Source organism: Hordeum vulgare, chromosome 2H (genome assembly GCF_904849725.1).
Source record: "Hordeum vulgare subsp. vulgare chromosome 2H, MorexV3_pseudomolecules_assembly, whole genome shotgun sequence".
NCBI lineage: Eukaryota > Viridiplantae > Streptophyta > Magnoliopsida > Poales > Poaceae > Hordeum > Hordeum vulgare.
In genome coordinates, this window is record NC_058519.1 from 622,278,743 (window position 1) to 622,292,655 (window position 13,913).

At 46.4% G+C, this 13,913-nt stretch overlaps 2 non-coding genes across 2 annotated transcripts; both read left to right on the forward strand.

Moving 5' to 3' along the window:
* Positions 1 to 7,617: 7,617 nt before the first annotated feature.
* Positions 7,618 to 7,770, forward strand: LOC123433632. Its single transcript, XR_006624974.1, has one exon. It is a non-coding gene; the product is annotated as a U4 spliceosomal RNA (small nuclear RNA).
* Positions 7,771 to 10,618: 2,848 nt separating this feature from the next.
* LOC123433631 lies at positions 10,619 to 10,771 on the forward strand. The gene has a single exon (XR_006624973.1). It is a non-coding gene; the product is annotated as a U4 spliceosomal RNA (small nuclear RNA).
* The last annotated feature ends 3,142 nt before the right edge of the window (positions 10,772 to 13,913 follow it).

Consider the following 13,913-nt stretch of genomic DNA (forward strand, 5'->3'; position numbering starts at 1 on the left):
AACTTACTCCATTGGACCAACCCCAAAAGAGCTACAGATCACAAGATACAAGCAAGACAAGACAGCAATAAAATATAACAGATTTCAGACTTAGAAATATTTCAGCTCCTCAAAATCAGCACTATTTCTAGCAACTTGAGAGCAAGCAAACAACACCTAAACATGCATTTCTATTGCAACCAAAAATACCATGGGCTAAACAAAACATCCAAGATCAACTCTCTAGTTGACAACTCCGTCAAACGACGCACGGAATAAATCCTACGAAATAAACAAAAGGCATCACGGCAAAATATCGCGTGAACTAACTTGCTCAAAAGCTAAAACTAATTGCACAGAAAAATCCCACACGAAAAATATGTGGGGTTGCAACAACAAAATATTTCCACACGAAAATGCGAGAAAATAACCTATACACGGGAAAATAAACTACCGGCAATTCCTAGACGCAAAAATACAAATGACCGCTCTAAAATACATGGGAAAATAGTTCGTAGAACATGGGCATTTCTACTACGGCATACGAGCAATCCGGGCACGCACGAAAAATTAAATACGCGACTAAACCTATTGGGACAACACATTAAACTAGGCGTTCGACACATAAAACTACGTCAAATAATTATGCAAGTTGTGAAATCATGTTCTACTCGCAAAACTACCCCAAAACCATATAAAATACTCCTCGTTCTGACTTACGGATAAAAAGTTACGGGCATTTAAATATATACTAAACCCTGAAAATAAATAATTCGCAACCCTAAAAAAATCAACTAATGGGCCGAAAGCTCAGGCGCAATATAACAAACCAGTGCATGGGCGTTATATAAAGGGGCTGGGGGGAGCCTCACCTTGGGCTGGAAGGCTGGCTGGGCCGAGGTAGCTGGGCCGAGGGGGAGACGTTGGGGAGCTGCTGGCGCTGGCGGTGGGGAGGCCACTGCCTAGCTGGGCCGGCTCGGCCAGGCCTGGAGGGAGGCGCAGGCCCACGCGAGGCGAGGCCCAGGCGCAGGGTTCCTCGTCCCCTCGTCCTCCCGACCTCGGACTGCTGGCGGCGGCGCAGCAGGCGAGGCACCGACGTGGGGGTCGAACACCGGCAAGGGGCGGCGGGATCCGGCCGGGAACGGGCAGCCCCGGCCTGCCCGCACCGGATCCAGGCGACGGCGAGGCGAAACGGGCGCGGGGCGGCGCGCGGCTGCTGGCCGGTGGCGGGGAAGGCGCGGGGGCGCGGGAGGCGCTGGCCGGCTCGTGCTCAGCGACGAGAGGGAGGGAGGAGCGACGGCGCTCGGGCCCAGATGGGTTTCGGGCGGGCCTGACCCGGGCTCGGGCGGGCCCGGCGGCCGGTGGGTGGGAGAGAGCGCTGGGGGAGAGAGAGCTAGGGTTAGGTGGGGGCTGCACGGAAAACGAGGAGGAGAGAGTGGGTTGTCTAAAAAATAATATGGAGGGGGGTATTTATAGAGAAAAGAGGGGCTCGGTTAACCGGAATCGCGTTCCGGATCCAACCGTGCGGTCGGATTCGGACGATTCCGCACGCGGGAATAGATATGTGGCTGTGTAGAGGGGATATCAGGAGACGAGAGGGAGAACGGGCGGCGCGGCAACGAATTTTAAAACACCGACAAACGTCCGACGGTAGACCGAATACGGTGCCGCTACGGTCGACCGTTCGGGTACCGGACGAACTCCGATCGCGACGAAATTCGACAGGCGGCCTAGCTAGAATCAATTACGACCGCATGCCAAGTTTCACCTCGATCAGAGAAAGTTTTACGCACACTTTTAAAACAGGGTTCCGATGGTGCCGCGGGCGCGTGCGAGTGTGGTCGGGCTCAGAACGGACAATGACGAAAACCGGCAACTACTAACGGATGCAAGTTTTGAAAACTGGCGACAACGAAGATGCCGATGCAATGCAGATGATGTGCATGATGCGATGATGATGCCACAAATAAAATAGACACACGACGAAAACGGAAAGGAAAGGGAATCTTCTGGAACGTCGGCATCGGGCTGTCACAAAGCACTGGACTGATCTTTTCACATGCTAAATGCATTTAGGGCCTCTCACATCCAACCCTGCATGAAGCTCCTGGCTGATTATGTCCTTCTAACTGAAGGTTGATTTTACACTGAAATATATGTGCACGGAGAGGACTGCACTAACTTTGTCAACCCCTGCTGCAATCAAATTTGTCAACATTCATAGACCATTTTTCACAAATACTCTGACTTTCTCATGAGAATTAGAATTTTGGGACCAAATAATTTCAGATTTGAGGAGAAAATTATACATAAATGTACTGCCGTGAAGTCTGTTGCCCTTGTTGTCTTGAGGCTCCTGTACTACAAACAAATACTTCCTCTGTCCCAAAATAAGTGACGCAAATTTTATACTAAATTAATACAAATTTTGTACAAAACCAATGACACTTATTTTGGGACGGAGGGAGTATCAATTCAGTGATGTTCCAATCTAAACCGTGAATCATGTTGCTCCCAGCTGTTCTCTAGCGACTACACCACTAAACAAATTCCTAAAAAAAATACTCAATGCGGGATTTTCTGACGGCGTGCAGGTGCAGATTAGCCTCGACCGCGGTGGAGATGAGGCGACAGCGAGCAGGGACTTATCCTTACCGTCAACCTATGGCTAGGGAAGGGGGAGAGGGAAGGAGGTCTCACCGTTATACGGGTAGGAGGGTGCTGGAATCCACCTTGCGTAGTTTTCCTCCTCCTCCAATTGCGGGTCGCCCTGCTCACGGACGGTCACCGGAGGCGCCACCGCCGGCGAACGTCTCCCTCATCTTGCGTCCCTTTTCCTTCTCCTCTCTTTCTCTAGAAGGACATCACCACCACAGCAGCAAGCACTCGCACCAGCCGCAAGATCCATCCCTCAACTTGCGCCACTTCACCTTCTATGTCTTCCCTTCTTTCATCTCTCCCTCACACTTTGCCGCTCTTTTCTCTGGACGAGCCCTGGTGCGGCAGGGGAGGCGGGGGCGAGCGGCGGCGGCTACGCGAGTTGGGGCGGACCGAGCGTCGGGCGAGCAGGCGGCGCGAGCGGCGGCGGCTGCGCGAGGCAGGGTGGGCGGGCCGAGCGTCGGGCGAGCGGGCGGCGCGAGCGGCGGCGGCTACGCAAGGCAGGGTGGGCGGGCCGAGCGTAGGGCGAGCGGGCGGCGCGAGCGGCGGCGGCTGCGCGAGGCAGGGTGGGCGGGGCGAGCGTCGGGCGAGCGGGCGGGGCGAGCGGCGGCGGCGGCGCGCGGCAGGGTGGGCGGGGCGAGTTCGAGTGTGGGGCGGTTTCCGAGCGTGGATGTGGGGGTGGGTTTCGTCAGCGATGGGATTAACGTGGTTGGTTTCGTTAACGAAGGGATTAACGTTTCGTTAACGTTGTTTAAGACCATTAGATTATGTAATCAACGGCTAATATCCTTAGTTGGATCTGCCCTCCTGTGTTTTTATTAGTAGAAATAAGTCTTGTTACAGATAAGTCTTGTTACAGAAAATTTATGTAACGGAGGTCTTGTTGCATATTTTTTTGCAACTAGAGTTTTATTGCAAATTTATTTTTGCAACAGAGTTTTTTTGCAGATTTTTTTCGTCTACATCTTTATGCTTTTTTTTAACGAAGGTTTTGTTGTGGTTTTATTTTTGCAATAGAGCGTTTGTTGCGGAATTATTTTGTCATCTCGTGTTTATGCAACATAGCTAATATTACGAAAGAAACTTGCAACATTGATGGTGTTGCAAAAAGTTAAAAGAACCATCGAAAATAAAACGGCACGTCACGTGGAACACGTGTTGTGCAAGCGAGGCGACGGATGGGATCTAAGAAATCAGTCGATTGAGAAGAAACATTTCCCATACAAAATGCATGTTCCGGCAATATCCTGAAAGACCATCAAGCTTTTCCGTTGAATGCGACACACAGATGGAATCAAAACCAGAAGATAGATGGATTGCGAGAAGCTCTTTCTTGTCATATTGATTGTCAGTGGCAATACCACAAAGGATCTCTTGATTCACGTAAGTAGGAACCATATGAATTTCATATCTCGTGACCTACCAGCTTGACGCCTTCGAGCAGGACTTCTGAAGAGTTTACAACAAGTCTGAGTTATATCTTGAAAGAGTCATTTGCATTTTTGTCCCTAATTCGAATCCATTATTCAGATTTACCTCTAATTTGAAAGCATTTTCAAATTTATTCATCCGCTGTTAGTTGCACTTATAAAAATGCCTTTTCGTTCCGTCTCCGTCGAGCCAAAGCTGTTTGACCGTTTATCGAACGTTTTCTAGACATTTTGCCCCCGCATCCATGTGTCACTTACATGTGGGGCCCACTCAGGAAAAAAACTCTTTGTCTCACCCCTCTCACACACACACTTACATGTGATCGCTAGCAAATAAAAAGAAAAGGAAAACTAGACAAGGACCGGTCAAACTAGAATAGGGCCCACAAGTCATTGTCTTATTATTATTTTTTAAAATATAGGGCTTACATGTCATTGTTCTATTATTTCCTGAATTGTTATTTACTCAATTATTTTGAGGGGTGGACCCACTCGTCAGCTTCTCTAAAACGGGTTTAATTAAAAGCTAATCAAACACGCCTACGCCTACGCACAATGACACGATGGCGATGCGCGGGAAGATGTCGTCGGCAACCAAATCCAGCGACGGAGGCATGCGAGGACGTTGTGAGGAGGTCAGCTGAGGGAACTAGGCGATAGACTTGGCTCGACCGCATCCAGGGTTGGTCTCTTAAGACCATATGGTCGTCGGAGATGCCGACGGCGACCGTTCCCGTGGCGGCTCAGGGTGGCACAAGTGGGTGAGAAAAATTGCTAGGGGAGACAGTATCCTAGTTTGTGAGGCTAACGAGATCACTATGAGGAATGTGACCATGCCATTGGGGCTCAGGGAACACTGGAGTGATGAATTGGACGATGGCGGCCATGGCAGTGCTCGGAGCTCGCGGGGAAGACAACCAGAGGTCGGTAAGTTTGTTGTGAAAGAGTTCTACATCTTCTGAGGCACCTTGGGTTGCTCGGGGAGTGGAAGGGATCGACGGGGGAGCTTCAACGACGCTGGATCGGTGGCGGCGGTCCGATGTCGGAGGTGGGGAAGATGCATCATGGAGCTCCGTCATGGGAGTCCAGCGGCGGCGCAAGGCGAGCTAGCGGCAACGGCGGCGACCGGGCTCGGGCCTCTAGTTCGTCGAAGGTGAGAGATGTCGTGACGTAGGGAGAGAGAGATGCTTTATTTATTTTGTTTTATATTTTTTGTTAGTCCCCACTTGTAAGTTGGAGAGAGAGGTGGGGGAGATTTTTTGTTCTTTTCTTTTTGTAGCCCACATGTAAGTGATACAGAGAGAGATGTGTGTGAGAGAGTTTTTCTAAGAGGACCCACCTATAAGGAGGGTTAAAATTGTATAGAAAACGTCAGGTAAACGGTCAAACCCCTTTGACCAGACGGAAACGGAACAAAAGGGCATTTCTGTAAGGTCACTTAACGGCAGAGGGGCAAAATTTAAGCATGCTTTGAAATTAGGGGTAAATAGTGGTGGATTCGAGTCAGGAACACAAATGTAAAAGACCCATCTTGAAAAGCACTAGAAGGGAAGTAGATAAGGGGTTGTTTGGTTTCCAACCACACTCTGCGACACCTTAATTTAGACAAATTTGACCAAATTATGTGTGTGTTTGATTTTTGCCACAACTAAGGCAAGCATTTTTTTATTAGCCACAGCCACCGCTCGCGAGGCCGGCCACCATGAGACCCGGCACAGCCATGGCCGCCGCCGCAAGGGCCAGCCACCACGAGGACCGGTGCAGCCACCGCCGACCACGATGAGGCCGGATGATACGTCTCCATCGTATTTACTTTTCCTATCGATTTTGCTTTTGTTTTGGACTCTAATTTGCATGATTTAAATGAAACTAAACCGTACTTATGATGTTTTCAGCAGAACTATCATGGTGTTGTTTTTTTTGTGCAGAAATAAAAATTCTCAAAACGAAACTAAACATTTTAATTATTTTATTTCTGATTTTATATTATGTTTCATTTAGTTTTTTTTATAAAAATCAAGTCGGACACATTGGGATGCGGCAGGCCGGGATCCACGACCGCAGACAGTGGACGTGTCCATTTTTCTGTTCCAAACGACGAAATCCGAACGAAAGATGACGTCCGGATGGGGTCTAGCCGCCCTCACGACCCAAATCGAATCAAATTCTCCGACTTCTACTTCGACTTCGATTCCCCGAGCTCCCAAACAAAGGCTCAGCCGCACTTTATAATCTCAGAAAATGCCGGCTCCTGCCCCAATTCTAAGCTAGGTTCCCCGAGAGATCAGATCATCATCAGATCAGTCGATCAATGGCCGGCGAGGAGGGTTCGCGCATCACCGGGAGCAGCATGGCGTCAGACGAGAGCGCGGCCAAGCATCCGGCGGCCGCCAGCGAGGCTTCGACGGAGAAGCGCGAGCCGAGACCGTGCGCCGCCAAAAGGAAGGCGGAGGCCGACGACGAGGAGCTGCGGGCCGCCAAAAGGAGGGCCTTCTACGCCAAGTCAGGCCTGAGCAAAAAGATGACGCGGCTGCCACGGGCGGAGGTGGCCTCGATCCTCTCCAGTCGGACCCATCCCGATCGCGCCCCTTCTTTCTTCAGGGCGCTGAAGCTCCAGAACCCCGACCTGATTCCCTCGCCGGAAGAGGAGATGGACGAGCTCAAGGTTACGAAATATGCTCGTGCACGCGGCTACTACGAGGCGGTGGAGGAATTCCGCATGTTCCAGGCTTGGGTACGGAGCGAGTACGCCAAGTATGGCTATGTGGAGGTGGACGAGGACTACGTTGCTCACAGGGCCGTGGTCCAAGCTTGCAGCGACAGAGCGCGGGATGCTGCGTTCGACGCAGTCGGCGACGAAGATCTGAAGGCATTGTTTGTTTACGAGTAGACGGCGCTGAACCCTTGATACCTGTGAACTGCGATATGATGAGCAATCTGCCATCGCAAGTTTAGAGTTTAGCCATGTGTGTTTGTGCTGTTCTCGTTATGACCTATCGACGGCGATGAGCTAATTAAGCAGCGATGAACACTTTGTATAACGATTCACTACGGCATATCCATCAGTTTGCCATGAGGATGCGGTTCTGTTCTTGCATTGCAGAAATGTGTGTTTGACAGCATGCAGCTGCCAAGATCCGGTCTTCCGTTATACGGAGTGTTTCCAAGTTGTCACGAAATGCTAGGCGTTCAGGCCTTGCAGCGTCATTGCCTTATTGGCCGTGCGAGTAATTAGCCCTGGGGTGAAGAACAAGGCGCTATGCTATGCCGAGCGTAGAGAGCGCAGCAGGGAGGAGGAACAAGAGAGAAGCAGAGAAGAAGCGCAGAGGAGGAGGCTCCGAGGATCACCTGGCTGCTGGGCTTCCGGATTGTTGTGGGCCGCGGGAAGGCACAGCCCAACGAGGACTGCTGCCACGCTTCTAGTCCATTGGGTCCGTCTATATTTTTGGTCCGTTCAGGGTATGATAGTTTTGTACCACATCGGTTGTGGAGGAGAGAGCGTGAGGAGTCGCAGGGTATAAGATGGGATGGTGGGCGAACGGTGGATGGCATCTTTGCGCTTGGGGCAATGACGCAGCTAGTGAGGTTATACCGAGGCGCGTCAATTGCTGGTTGAAAACTATTTCCAAACCCCCTCTTTGGCCCCCCGGGGCCACTGAGAATTTCTGAAAGGGCTCCCTTTCCTCCGGGAGAGGGGAAAGCCCACAAATCTAATAATTCTAAGTATTCTGTGGACATTCTCGGTTTTGTTGGCCTACACTCGAGGCCACAAATTCTACTGTTGCCGACCAGAATATCAGCTATGCCCGGATCTGGATGTCATGGGCGCGATCCGACCTGCGATGTTCTGAATCTGATCATAGGCTGTGTTGATCCAACCTGCGACCCTTGTGGTGGTGCAGATCAACTCCCACCTTACTCAACAAGAGTGTGTCATATCAATTTGAAGCCTTGCTTCGCGGCTAACCTCTTGGAGGCGTCATTGTTTTTGTTGTTTGCACCCTCCTTGTCGAGGAAACTCAGTCCTCGTGTATGGATGATGGTGGGGCAACTAGCGTCCCTTCTTGAAGGCGTCATCTTTGGGGTCAACATGGTTGTTGTGTGGGTGTTGCTTGCTGCCGAAATGTTGTTGTTGGTGGTGCGGCCGGTAGGGGTCGACGGTTGTTTGTGTTGCTACTACTCTGCTTTTTATGTGTTCATCTGTTTCGTGGTGTCGACCGTGTTGCTATGCATGTTCTAGTTCCTTCATTAACGGCCATTTGTATTGCAATGAGCCTAGTGCTATTGGTGTTGTCCTAGTTCATCTTTACTCTTCGACGACGCAAGATGCCTCCCCAACTTGCTAATCGTTTCGAAATCTCATGACGGGACCCCCAGTTAAGGTTCGTATTGTTACTCGTTGGTTGTGGTTCTCTTGAATTGTGTCATGAGGTTCGGTATGCACACTGGTGCGGTGCATTAGGCTGCTTGATTAGTCTTGATATTGTGATCCTTCGACAACACCCCACATCTACTTGTGCCTCCTATGGGTTTTGTCCTTCGGTGTACTAGCTACGTCGGGCCTTGTCCTGGGCGTCATATTTCCTCAACTCGTCTAATCTTCTTACTTGTAAGGTTTACGGTTTGATTTTCCTCATAATCTGGATCAACTTGTTTAGATTTTTTATTCAACTTTCCTTATAAACTGAATCAACCAAAGCTTAAGGTGTCACTCTTTGCTTTGGCAGCATTTTGAGCAATATATTCAGGTGGGCCCCCTCCCCCGTGACCGTTCAAAAAAAATTGAGGCCACACTTGCTATGATGCCGTTGTGATAGGTGCTTTTGAATTATTGTTGTTTCTCTGCTGTACTAGTACTCATAGTGTTGACGATAAATTTAGTTGTATCCGAGGTTGATATATATGTGAGAAAAATCTTCAAGGAGAGGTATACATACACACTCCCTCCATTTTTTTTCTTTACTTCCCAGAACATAGCTAGATTCCTTCTTCAACTACGTAGACATAGCGCCGCAGTCTTGTACTCTGCTAGAGAAAGTTGACTCTATGCCTGCATTGGCGCGTGTCACATAGGATTATATTGCAGTTCATCAAAGCGAGTAAATAGTGTTAGATCCACAGAGGATAGACTGAGATGCAGGCACGGCAGGGGGCCAAAATCACTCTTTTGACCTATTTACAAAAGTTTGACATGATTTGACCAATGTTTGAAAAATATTTGTGGGTCTCATCCTTTTTCTACAGCCGTACTCACTGGTGGTAGATTATAATAGGCTACCGCGATAGTCAACGACAATAGGGTCCTGGTCCACATTGCAATGCTGAAATGACGTGGCAATGCCTACCGTCACAACCTTTGACGGCAGGATATCTGGGCGTATTCTCAACGGCAATGCCTACGGAGTATGTTGGAACTACTTTGTAGGTGTAGTGGCAAGCGACTCCGTTGTTCTTGATGCAAGCAATTTTCTTTTTTTTTTCTGCCCAACTAGAAAGAACATTTTATCTAATTAATATTGGATGTGGATTATTGTTAACAATATTTTTTACTTGCCCATAAATATATTTTTAAATTTTGTAGAAAGATATAAATATACGATGCCTAGGGTAAAAGTAGGCACTCCCTTCTTAGGCGTTGAACATTTTATCTAATTAATATTGGATGTTGATTATTGTTAAAATTCATTAGGTGTGGGGGACGCAGAGTTGCATATTCTCCCCCACTATTTTCTGTAGATTTCCGGGCAGCATAAATGCGTTTTGTACTAACATTTATGGAGTCATCCTACTGTCAGGCATGATGGTGTGCTTCCGTTTTTACTTTGCAGAAATGGGTGTCCGCGGCTGCGGTTTCATGGGCACCCTGTAAATCAGAAACACAGGAATGTACCCAAGAACAGTAAACTGCAAATCTTCATTGATACACTAGTACAGGTTTGCAACATGTCACACTTGATTTTCACTAGTTCAGGTTTGCAACATCTCGCACTTGATTTGATTAATATTAGCGAGTTTAGCATCATGGCGGATAAGTGTTACATTTGCAACTCCAACAGGTGCCCTATGCACACCAAAAATAAGGTCTTGAGAACTCCAGTAATGCACGCATGGATGCGGAGTTTCTGAACAGAACTCCCGCGAATCCTATTCCTAGCTAGCTAGTGTGAGCGAGCGAGCGAGAAACCCAGCCGAGGAGCGAGACACGGGATAAAATACAGATGAAGGACTCAGGCATACTTGAAATAGAAGAATCATAACAGCAGGGGTAGGTTGGCTCTGGCTCGCAGGAGGAAGAAGAGAGAAGCAGAGATGCAGAGGAGGAGACTCCGAGGATCACCTGGCTGCTGGGCTCCCGGATTTTTGTGGGCCGTGGGAAAGGCATAGCCCGACAAGGATTGCTTCCCGCTTTAGTTAATTATTAATTGATTGAGTCGGTCTGTTTTGCTCCGTGCAGGGTTATGCGTGATAATTTTGTACCACATCGGGTATGGAGGAAAGAGCGTGAGGAGTCGCAGCGTATAAGACGGGGTCGTGGGCTGGCGTTTGAAAGCATCTTTGCGCTTGGGGCAATGACGCAGCTAGTGAGGTTATACCGAGGCGCGTCAATTGCTGGTTGAAAACTATTTCCAAACCCCCTCTTTGGCCCTCCGGGGCCACTGAGAATTTCTGAAAGGGCTCCTTTTCCTCTGGGGGAGGGGAAAGCCCACAAATCTAATAAATCTAAATATTTTGTCGACTTTTTTGGTTTTGTTGGCCTTAACACTCAAGGCCACACTTGCTATAATGCCGTTGTGGTAGGTGCTTCTGAATCAGTGTTGTTTCTCTGCTCAGCTAGTATTCATATCACTGACGATGAATTTAGTTTTATCTGAGGCCGATATATATCTATAAAGTTCTTTGAGAAAGGTATACATGCATACTCCCTACAGTTCTCAACTCCGTGCAGCGCCGCAGTTTTGTACTCTGCTAGAGAAAGTTGTCTCTATGCCTGCACTACCGCCCCTCAAATAGGATTATATTGCAGTTCGTTACAATGAGCTACCGCCTTACTCATTGGCAATAGCATATGGCCACAGTCAACGACGGTAGGGTCCTGGTCCACGTAGCGGTGCCGAAATGACGTGGCAATGCCTACCGCCACAACCTTTGACGATAGGATATCTGGACGTACTCTGAGATATAAAAGGCATGCTTTGATGTGTATGTTGAAACTAATGTGTACGTGTAGTGGCTAGCGATTCCGTTGTTCTTGATGCAAGCAATTTTCTTTCGTTTTTCTGTTTCTGCCCAACTAGAAAGAACATTTTATTTAATTAATATTGGAGGTGGATTATTGTTAACATTTTTTTTACTTGCCTATAAATATTTTTTAAAAATTTCTAGAAAGATATAAATATATGATGCCAAGGGTAGAACTAGGCACACCCGTGTAAATTTAACCCGTGTACATTTTGGTATATTTTTCTTTTTTCCCTTTCGTTTTGTCCCAACTAAAAAGAACATTTTATCTAATTAACATTAGAGAATCCCCTTCTCAGGGGTTGAACATTTTATTTAATTTATATTGGATTTTTATTACTGTTAAATTTCATTTTTTTTACTTACCTATGAATATTTTTTAAAAATTTCTAGAAAGATATAAATATATGATGCCAAGGGTAAAACTAGGCACACCCGTGTAAATTTAACCCGTGTACATTTTGGTATATTTTTCTTTTTTCCCTTTTGTTTTGTCCCAACTAAAAAGAACATTTTATCTAATTAACATTAGAGAATCCCCTTCTCAGGGGTTGAACATTTTATTTAATTTATATTGGATTTTTATTACTGTTAAATTTCATTTTTTTTACTTACTTATGAATATTTTTTAAAAATTTCTAGAAAGATATAAATATATGATGCCTCGGGTAAAACGACATACTCCCATATAAATTTAACCCGTGTACATTTTGGTATAATTTAATTTCTTTCTTTTGCTTTTGCCCAACTAAAAAGAACATTTTATCTAATTACTATTACAGAATCCCCTTCTCAGTAGTTCTACAATTCAATAGTTCTACAAGTATGATAGGTCCCTGCTTGTTGATATGAAGAAGGCGTTGAACATTGCTAGGCTTATCAAGGTTTGGAGGTGTATAGAATAAATTGCAGGCAAGTGAGGTGGCACATGGGATTTTGAAGTATAGTTTTGATATTAGGTCGGATGATGTCCTTACTAATAGTTTTTTGCCCTATGTGCCGTATTCTATAATGAGTGACTGTAATAACATTTTTGGTAAATTAATATCTGGAGGTGATTTCAAAGAGATAATCAATCTATAGATAGTGGACGAACCCATAATACAAGCAAAAGAAGAATCAGAATGCAGCTTCCTTGGAAAGAGGGAAAGGGCTCGAAGTAATGCGATGTGCATAATCGTGTGAAACATATCTACTTAATATTTCAATTTTTCCAGAGATATTTTTACCCAATTGGAAAGTGCAAACCATCTGCCCATGTAAGATGATCCACTTACTATCTTTTCTATACGTGACGATATGTTCCAAGTTTTCTGAAACCCGCACTATTATTGATCTATATTGAAAAATGTAAAAAAAGATATTGATATGTTGAAAATTTATAAAGTTGTGTGCGCTCGAATATCTATTAGCACATTTTACCGTAGGCTCTAGGAATTTTTCAAAATAGTTATATACTCACTCCATACTGTAAGATAAGATCTTATCACAACCAATGTTTACTCATATACTATTAGTTATACTAACATCTTTTCTATATTTTTAACAGTAATAATCTGTATCCAATATTAATTGGGCAAAACGTTATTTTTGAATTGGTCAAAAAATAAAATAGACAAAAAATATGGTTGTGCCAAGATTTAACAATAGAGCACTACACACGATTAGCCATTACACCTGAGGACTGCTTTTGTACTAGCACATCGCACAATGCTCTTTTTAACGCAGAACTCGCCCAGGTACCCTACCGGCAAACTCCATGGTCGTACCCACTGCCATGCCAATTCGGCCATGCAACGTGGACCCAGACCCTACCGTTGTTGACCCTGGCGCTACACATTATAATCTATCACCAATGAGTACGACGATAGAAAAAGGATTAAATCCAGATACATTCTCAATGGCTGTATGCATCACTCGATGCAGAAACCGGGACGAGGCCTTCTTTTTTTTAAAAAAAAAAAGATACGTTCTCAAACAGGGGTCAAATCATGCTAAACTTTCGTAAAAAAAGTCAAAACAGTGATTTTGTCTACCGTCAACGAGTACGGGTATAAATGCTATGGCTCATGCATGTCCGTTCCTTACGATGCAGCCACATGGCTTCAGGATCGTAAGGACATACGGCTCCGAGTGGCTCACGTTGCTCCTCCTGGTCGGTGTCCAAGGCCTCCTTAACGCCATCGAGTTGTTCCACCGGTTCGTCGGCCAAGGCATGATGAGGGACCTCGCATACCCCATGATGTCTGGGCTGTTGCGGTGCATGCACTTCTCCCACAACCCTTCCATCACTTTGGAAGACCAGTATATCTAATCTCCCTCGAATGGTCAAGTTTCAAATTTGAGGCCTTATGGATGAAGCACATCGTTGCTGTCATTGAACCTATATATGCTCATCTTTACCATCATCTACACTGCGGGAGGAATGCATATATATGAACTAGTAGTAACATCGTTCATTTTGCTGAATTCCCAAAAAACATACTACAGTCTAAACGTGGGGGAAACTTCCCGGATCTGTTTTCGCTATGTGCCACGCTAAATCGTTACCTTAAAACCGTGAGTTTGCCGTGGAATAAATCCTTGTTTAGAAATTTTATCAAGCAA